Source organism: Orycteropus afer, unplaced genomic scaffold (genome assembly GCF_000298275.1).
Source record: "Orycteropus afer afer isolate SDZICR_OR568_19922 unplaced genomic scaffold, OryAfe1.0 scaffold00398, whole genome shotgun sequence".
Taxonomy (NCBI): Eukaryota; Metazoa; Chordata; class Mammalia; order Tubulidentata; family Orycteropodidae; genus Orycteropus; species Orycteropus afer.
Window position 1 is genome coordinate 742715 of NW_006921985.1, and position 8851 is coordinate 751565.

The 8851-nt window shown below is 48.0% G+C and overlaps 1 protein-coding gene across 1 annotated transcript in view; it reads right to left on the reverse strand.

The window, feature by feature from the left end:
- NELFA (negative elongation factor complex member A) overlaps window positions 1-8851 on the reverse strand; it is a 24564-nt gene that overhangs the window by 15087 nt on the left and 626 nt on the right. The window lies entirely within an intron of this gene.

Consider the following 8851-nt stretch of genomic DNA (forward strand, 5'->3'; position numbering starts at 1 on the left):
CACACACACACACACACACACACAAAAGTTACAGCAAAACCTGTTTACAAAGAATATAAGTCCAAAAGGCCATACTCAAAATCCCCCCCACCAAGAAGAGCCCAGGCCCAGCTGGCTTCATTGTCAAGTTCCACAAAACATTTAGGAAGAAAGAGGTCTGTGACGGGGCATGCTCTCCCAAGAAAAGAAAAACATGTAGTTCCTCTCCCAAGGGTTAGCGCAACCTCAGTACCGAAACCTAACAAAGACAGTTCAAGAAAGTAAAAGCGCAGGTCGGTCTCACTCATGAACAAGACTCCAAATTCCTATATAATAATCCAGCAATGTAAAATGTCTCCATTGGGTTTATCCCAGGAACGCAAGGCTGGCTTGCAGCTAATGCTATTCTGTTAATGTGTAGGATTATATGTCAATAGAGTTTTTCAAAGCATTTGATAAAATTCAAAATTCATTCATGTTCACACCTACCAGGATGAGTATGTAAGAAAGACAGGTAATAACAAGCGTTGGCAAGGATGTGAGAAATTTGACCTTCATAAATTGCCGGCAGGAAGGTAAACAGTGACCCTGCTTTGGAAAACAGGCAGGTCGCCAAAATGTTAAGCAGGGAATTGCCGTATGACCCAGTAACTCCACTCCAGGTATACATGCAAAAACGCAAACCAGACCCACAACCACTGAGTTGACTGCGACTCATGGTGGCTGTAGAGGACGGAACAGGATTGCTCATAGGGTTTCAAGGCTGTAATCTTGACAGAAGCAGACTGCCACATCTTTCTCCTGCAGGGTGGTGGCTGGTGCGTTTGAACTGCTGACCTTTCGGTTTGCAGCCGAGCACTTTAACCACTGTGCTACCAGAGCTTCAGGTATATACATAAGGGAATAAAAAACATCTAGGCACAGAAAACCCTGAACATAAATGTTCATAGCAGACTTCCTCATGACACTCCAAAGTGGAAACCACCCTAATGTCCACTAACCGATAACTGCAAACAGGATGTTGTCCATCACCACGATGGAATCTTAGCCATAAAGAGGAATGAAGTCCTGACACATGTTCCAACATGCATGAACCCTGGAAACATCATGCCAAGTAAGAGAAGCCAGATACCAAAGGCTGTGTATGGTACGACTCCCTTGATAGGCAGTATCCAGACCAGGCAAGTCCACAGAGACAGAAAGCAGATGGGGGATGCCTAAGACCAGGGTTTCCCAGCATGACATCTGACCCTGTTCTACTGTTATCAACTGGCTGATTTCCAGGCTGTCACCAGGCCTTTCTTCCTCATCTTAGTCTGCTGAAACCTGTCCCCCATGAGGGATCTGGCTGGTATTTGAAACACTGGTGGTACAGCTTGGAGCTCCACAGCAACATGTAAGCCACCACAGTGTGACACACTGACAGACAAATGGTGGAAGAGGTTCCAGCGCCACTAAAAGGCAAGACACAGGTTCCAGGAATTGACAGAATACCAACTGAGATACTCGCCAAACAGATGCAATGCTGGAAGCACTTACTCATCTATGTCAAGAAATAAGGACCACAGCTACCTGGTCAACTGACTGGAAGAGATGCCTATCACCCATCTTAAAGAAAGCAAATTCAATGGAATGTGGAAATTATCGAAAAGTATCACTAATATCACAGGTAAACAAATTTTCTTGAAGATAATTTAAAAATGACTGCAGCTGTACATTAACTCTTCTTTGGTCTTCCTTACTCCTCGTCCAGCTCTCACATGCACGTGAGGTGACTAAAATACCACGGCTTGGGTTAGGTGCACCTTAGTCTTCACAGTGACATCTTTGCTCCTTAACACTTCAAAGAGGTCTTTTGCAGCAGATTTGCCCGGTGAAATACAACATCTGATTTCCTGACTGCTGCTTCCATGGGTGCTGATTGTGGATCCAGGTGCAATGAAATCCCTGACAACTTCAATCTTTTTCCATTTATCATGGTGTTGCTTGTTGGTCCAGCTGGGAGCATTTTCGTTTTCTTTATGTGGAGGTGTGATCTATGCTGCAGACTGTAGTCTCTGATCTGCATCAGTAAGTGCTTCTTCACTTTCAGCAAGCAAAGTTGTGTCGTCTGCATATCATAGGTTGTTAATGATTCTTCCTCCAATCTTGATGTCACGTTCTTCTTCACACAGTCTGGCTTCTCAGATTATTTGCTCCACATACAGATTGAATAAGTGTGGTGAAAGGATACAACCCTGATGCACTCCCTTCTTGATTTTAAACCATTCACTATCCCCTTGTCCTGTTTGAACAACTGTCTCCTGGTCTATGTACAGGTTCCTCATGAGTACAATTAAGTTTTCTGGAATTCCCATTCTTTGCAATGTTGTCCATAATCTATTATGATCCACACAATCGAATGCTTTTACATAGTCAATAAAACACAAGTAGACATCTTTCTTGTATTCTTTGCTTTCAGCCAAGATCTATCTGACAACATCAATGTGCAGACAACAAAGATGAGCCCTTTTGCACATACAGTTCTACGTTGTCAGTGAAGGCAAACATGGGTATATGGGTGGATAGATGGGTGGACAGGCTGAACTATTAGGTATGTCTATGCAACAAGGAGTGTACCCAAGACTGTGTATAGGGTTGGCAGACAATGGTTCTACAAGTGTATTTGTACGTTCTGTAAGAATTCTCAGGCGTATGGTAGAGCTGACAAGGGACATATTTGTCGTGACTTCTTGGCTACAGCCAGCTACCCAGAGGGACCGCGTAGTTGATCCTGAGGGCTTGGGACCATAGTCGCAGGGGACATCAAGCTCAATTGGCATAACATACTATACAAAACATTGTTCCACCTACTACTTTGGCGAGTAGCGACTGGGACCTTAAAAGTTAGGAAGCTGCCATCTAGATGCAACAACAGGTCTCTCCTCGTCAAGAAGAAAGAAGAAAACCAAAATTAATGGAAACAATCAGTCCTAGCGACTGGTACACCATCCGATCTGCAACCCATACAACTATGAGACCAGAAGAACTAGATGGTGCCCAGCTACCACTGCCATCCACTTGGAAGGGATGTAGGAGATCCTACATAAAGAGGGAGAACAATGTGGTACAAAACTCAAAATCGTTTGGAGGCAAAAAAAAAAAAGAAGGTGGGGACCAGGTTTGCTGGTCCAATGGAGCCTGGCGTAACCACTGAGACTATGGCCCCTAGTTGCCCTTCAGGTCTGGAATTGAACCAACAATTGTGGTTTCCAGCCAAACAAAGTACAGGCATGTGAGTTAAACATTTACCTCAAGTAGACACACGCCCTGGAGAGAACAATCATGGGAGAAGGAAGGGCTGCTTGTCCACAGGGAGACAGCTCAGGGTGCAGAAGAGTATGAAGGGATGGACACTGGGAGGGGGTAACTGTGGGGAGGAGGTGGGAGGGGAGCTGCTGCATTGTAAATTTTGGTCAATGACATGAGACAAAGTATATGTGAACTGCTGTATGAAAAGTGAATTTACTCTGTAAATCTTCACATACATACATACATACATACATACATACATAAATAAAAGCATCAACTCTTCTTTGGTGTTTTATGTAGTGTATGTTATGCCAGTTTTGGTTGATGTCCCCTGTGACTTTAGTCCCAAACCCAGAGGGTCCATTTTGAACTCAAACATAAAGCCTGCAAATTGTAAGAATAAACTCTTGTTAAAGCCATCCCATTTGTGGTACATTCTTGTCAGAGCAGCACTAGGTAACCAAAACAGAATATGGTACCAGGAATGGGGTGCTGCTCTGACAGATACCTAAAATGTGGAAATAGGAATGAAGTGCGTCCTTGACCTGAGACCTCGGCAGAGAGACTGGCCAGAGAGACCAGTATTCAACACCAACAGGCTGACCAGCCCATGGAGGAGAAAGCCAGATGCCATTGGGTAGGCGGGTTCCTGGCAGAGTGGGTTGCCTTCGGGCATTAATTGGTAGAAGAGACCGGCATGAGATGAAGTAGCAGGTGGGCCAGCCCACAGAGCAAGAAAGTAGCTGCCCTTGGGCATTACTTGGCAGAAGTGGAGAGATCAAGGAAACTGGAAGCAGAGCTGCCTCAGTGTCAAGGGTAGGACCATGGCTTTTGAGGGTGGAACCAACACAGCCCCCTAGGTTTCAAAGAGCAAGACCTTCACCAACTTGGTTCTGGAGTGTGGGGCTGCTCATTCATGTGAGCCAGTGGGATGGAGTCACAGCTGCCGCCCAAGAGTGAGGGGGCGGGGCTGCCATGCCCAAGAGGGAGAGGAACAGGCCTGCCAGGCCAAGGGGTTCAGGTCACCACTCAGGAACTAGGGGACTGGAGCCATCCAGTGAAGGAGATCATACAAATGCTAAGTTGACAAGGGGTGGAATTGTAGTAGTTGAGTTTGTGTGTCAACTTGGCCGGGCCTGGTTGAGTGGCTGGGTAGCTGGTGGAAGTTATTCCCCATGAGACTGGCAATCAACTCCATGGTGGGATGTACCACAAGCAGCTGAGTAGTCACTTTAGGGACGTGGTCTGCTTCTGCTTCGTGTATATAAAGAAAAGCCTTGGGGATAGTCTCTAGCTTATGGCACACTTGGACCCTGCATGTAGCCATGTTGTTCAGCAGCCCACCGTGCTCTGCCAATCTTGGGACATTCAATGGACTTGAATTAATGGACTGTCGTGTAGTTTGGTAACATCAGGACTATGCCTTTTTACTTGTCAACCTTGGGCTTGTCAGTCTCAGCAGCCAGCAGCTGTCTGAGTGAAGAAAAGATTCCAGCTTCAGTGGGCTGGGAGCAGGAGGCAGAGCTGAAGCCCAAGGTTGAGGGGCTTCCACCCAGCCCCTAGAGCCTAGCACTTTGAACTTGGACTTAAAGTCTTCAAACCATAAGAGAATAAACTCCAGTTTGTTCAAGCCATCCCATTTGTGGTCTATTCTTGTCAGAGTGGCACTAGGGAACGAGAACAAGAACAAAAGAACAGAGCTGAGCCCAGAAAGCCCTGGGGCAAGAGTGGTCATGTGGATGCATGGGCAAAGACAGTCTGTTCAGTAAGCGGTGCTGGGACACCTGGAAATCCGTGTGAAAAACAGGAGCCTGGATCCCAACTTGCCACAAACACAGATCCCAGGGAGAGCAAAGACTCAGCTACGAGGGCAAGCTCTGCAGCTTTTACAAGACAGCCCAAGACGGGGTCTTCCCGGCCTTGGGGCAGAAGGAACAAATGGAAGCAACCATGAGGGAAAGGATGACTACACCTGTCCACATTAAAACGCAACTGCTTATCCAAAGAGGCCACAAAGAACTTCAGGGCAAACCACACTGGAAGGAATCTGTAACATACATAACCGCCAAAGTACTGCGGTCCAGCATTTATTAACACAAAGCAAAAACACACCCACCAAGCAAGGAAAAAAAGACAACCGGGAGCAAACCAGCAATGAACAGGCAACGCACCAAAAACCAGACGGTGAAGAAACACATGAAAAGATGCTGCACTGTCTCAGTGACAAAGCAACGCCAGTTACAGCCCCCAAACAACACCCTCACACAGCCACCAGACTGGCAAATTCAGGTGAAGAGTAATAGCCCAGGACAGTCAATCTGAAAAATCAGTCAGGCATAACCCTTACCATCGCCTCCAAGTCGCCTCCCGTAGGTGGCACCGCATCATGTCACCCAGCGGCACTGCCCCCTCGGTCTTCTGTACCCAAGCACATCAGCAGGCCTTTGCTCCGAGGTGCTCTGGGTGAGTTCACACCGCTAACCTTTAGGTCACCACACGAGCACAAAGCACCGCTGCCACCCAGGGACCATAACCCTGGGACCCACGTCTCAGCCCTCTAGTGCCGCTGTAACACAATTATCACAGGTGGGTGGCTTTAACAAGCACGGATTTATTCTCTTGATAGTTCAGGAGGCCGGAAGTCTGAATTCAGAGTGCCGGCTCTGGGGGCTGAGTGAAGGGCCCTCAACCTCAGGCTTTAGCTCTGCCTCTTGTTCCAGGCCCACTGGAGCAGGAGGTATCTCCTAATGAACCCACGGTCAGCAGGTAAAATGGCACGATCCCAAGATTAGCAGGCGACATGGCAGACCACTGGTTCAAGTCCAGGAACTGGAGATGAAGACTCGGGCCAAATGCAGGCTCTAAAATGTGCCAAAAAGCTTGAGACTTTTCTCAAAGCTTCTCCATATGCACTGGAGGCGGGCCACACCCTGAAGGCAGCTCCCCTTCAACTGATTGGCTGCTCAGAGCAGACTCACCATGGAGGTGAGTACGACTCATCATGGGGGATAACTACCTCCAGCTGCCCAGCCACTCAAAACCACAGCCCAGCCAAGTTGACACACAACCTTACCACTACACTGCAGCCCTTGTCAGCTGGGCACCTGTACAGATCTCCTGCATTGGGTAGCCTGGTTTTCCTATTCCATCTCAGTGGAGAGCCCCATTCTTCTGCCCCCTGTGCATGGCAACCCTACCCCTACACTTTTGGGCAGCAGATACAGCCCCATCCCACTGGCACTCATGTACACTCCAGAACTGAGTTGGTGAAGATCTGACTCTTTAAAACCTAGGAGGCTGTGGAGGTTCCAGCCTTGGAAACCCCAGAGGCGATGGTCCTACCCTTTGAGACCGAGGCAGCTTGGCTTCTCATTTCCGTGGTCTCTGGAAGAAGCCAGCCTGACCTCTGCCCTGTGCCAGCAAGTATTACAGAGCTTTTCAGCTCTACCAATTAGCACCCTGAAGGCAACCTACTCGCCAGAAGCCTCCTGCCCAAAGGCACTGAGCTAGCTCGCTCTGAGGGCCCGCAAGCCTTCGCTTCATCTTGTGCCGGCCTCTTGGCTCTGCTGCCACGGCCGGGGGCCTCAGGGCTCCAATGGCGTGCCCCACCCCCGCTTCCACATCTCAGGTGCTGTTAGAGCAGCACCAAAGTTTGTCTTAGTTTTCTGGTGCTCTAACAGAAATACTACAAATGAATGGCTTCAATAATCAGGAATGGATTCTGTTACAGTTTAGGAGACTAGAAGCCCAAATTGAGTGTTGGCTCTAGTGGTCGGGTGAAGGCCCCTCGACCTTGGGCTTCCAGGCCCACTGAACCTGGAAGTGCCTCCTGACTCAGGCAGCTGCTGGCTACTGAGGCTGATGAACCCAAGGTCAGCAGTTAAAATGGCACAATCCCAAGATCAGCAGGCAACATGGCAGGCTAGGGGTTCAAGTCTAGGAACTGGAGATGAAGACTCAAGCCAAATGCAGGATCCGAAACTTGGCAAAAGGCTCAAGCCCTCTCTCAAAGCTTCTCCATATGCACAGGAGGCGGGCCACACTCCAAAGGCAGCTCCCCTTCGACTGACTGGCTGCTCACAGCAGATTCCACCATGGAGGTGAGCACAAGTCATCATGGGCAATACCCACATCCAGCTGCCCAGCCATGAGGACAGGCAACCTTAACTGCCACACCCCATAATTGCACTCCAAAGTATCAGAGCCTAGAAAATTTCATGCTTAGAGGCAACCGAATACTTACACATAACATTCTTAATAACATTATGCACAACAGCAAAAAACTGGACACAACGCAGATGTCTTTCTAGGCTAAAATGGATAATGCTGTATGTGCATGCACGCTCATACAATGGAATACTATACAGCAATGAAAATCAAACCAGTAATTAGCAACTCAGATGACTCTCAGTCAAGATGTCTCAAAGTACCTACCACACATAGAAAATATTCACAGCGTGATACTGTAATATGAAGTTCAAAACCAGTCAACTGTTTAGGAATGCATACATAGTAAAATTACAAAGAAAGGCAAAGCCATGGTTACCCTGAAATGGGAGTGGATGGGAGAGGGTTGTGATTAGGAATTGGGGTGTGTGTGTGGGGGTGCAAGGATTCTAAGGACGGCCATATTTCTAATTCTTTATCTGTGTAGTGGTAACAGGAAAGGCTAATTTTGCTGTTCGCTTAAACTGAACAAACGTGTTTCCTGTACTTTGCATACGCAGCTTATATTTTACAATGAAGAAAACAAGGTTGCAACAGTAGTTGGGGAATGCATAAGCAAAGAGGGTCCTTCTGTATTTTGAAAAATTATTGACTTTGCACAAAAAGTGCTATAATGTTAAGAGGAAAAAAATCAAACAGGAAACAAATTTCACACACCCACTAATGAGAGCGATACAAAAACATTAGCATGGAGGAAAAACCGAAACGAATACAAAGGGATCTAAATAGTTGGATACTCTGTCCGGTAAAAAGAACAAATTCAAGGTCAACAGCAATTTGAAAAATTACATTAGGAGCCTTTGGGGAAAGAAGTACAGCCTTCAACCTCAGAGGTTTTCCAGCAGCACCGCCCTGGGTGGGCCGCACAGACCCCCAGCAACACAACAGGATTTCTTACCTTCAGTCCCAAACTTTGTTTCTCCCAAATTCAACGTATTAGCCACTTCTGTATTTTCTTAACACACAGCCTTTGCCACCCATTGCATGTATTCAGGGTGAACGCCTCCCTCTCCCGGGTGGCTAACAGGTGTCCATCCAGGAAAGATGCTCTGAAGGCTGGGGGGCGGAGGGTGACCCGGGAAGGTGAGGTCAGAGGGAGTGAGGTTCTGGGGTGGGTGAGGGTCACAGGGGGTGAGGGTTCCGGATGAGCTGAGGGTCGGTGGTGGGGGGAAGATGCGAGGTGGGTGAGGGTCCCAGGGGGTTAGGGTTTGGGATGAGTGACAGCCAGAGGGGGGGGTGGGTGAGGGTCACAGGTTGAAGGGTCCGGGTTGGGTGAGGGTCACAGGGGGTGAGGGTTCTGGATGAGTTGAGGGTCGGGGGGGTAAGGCCTGGGAAGGTGAAGGGTCTAACTCAG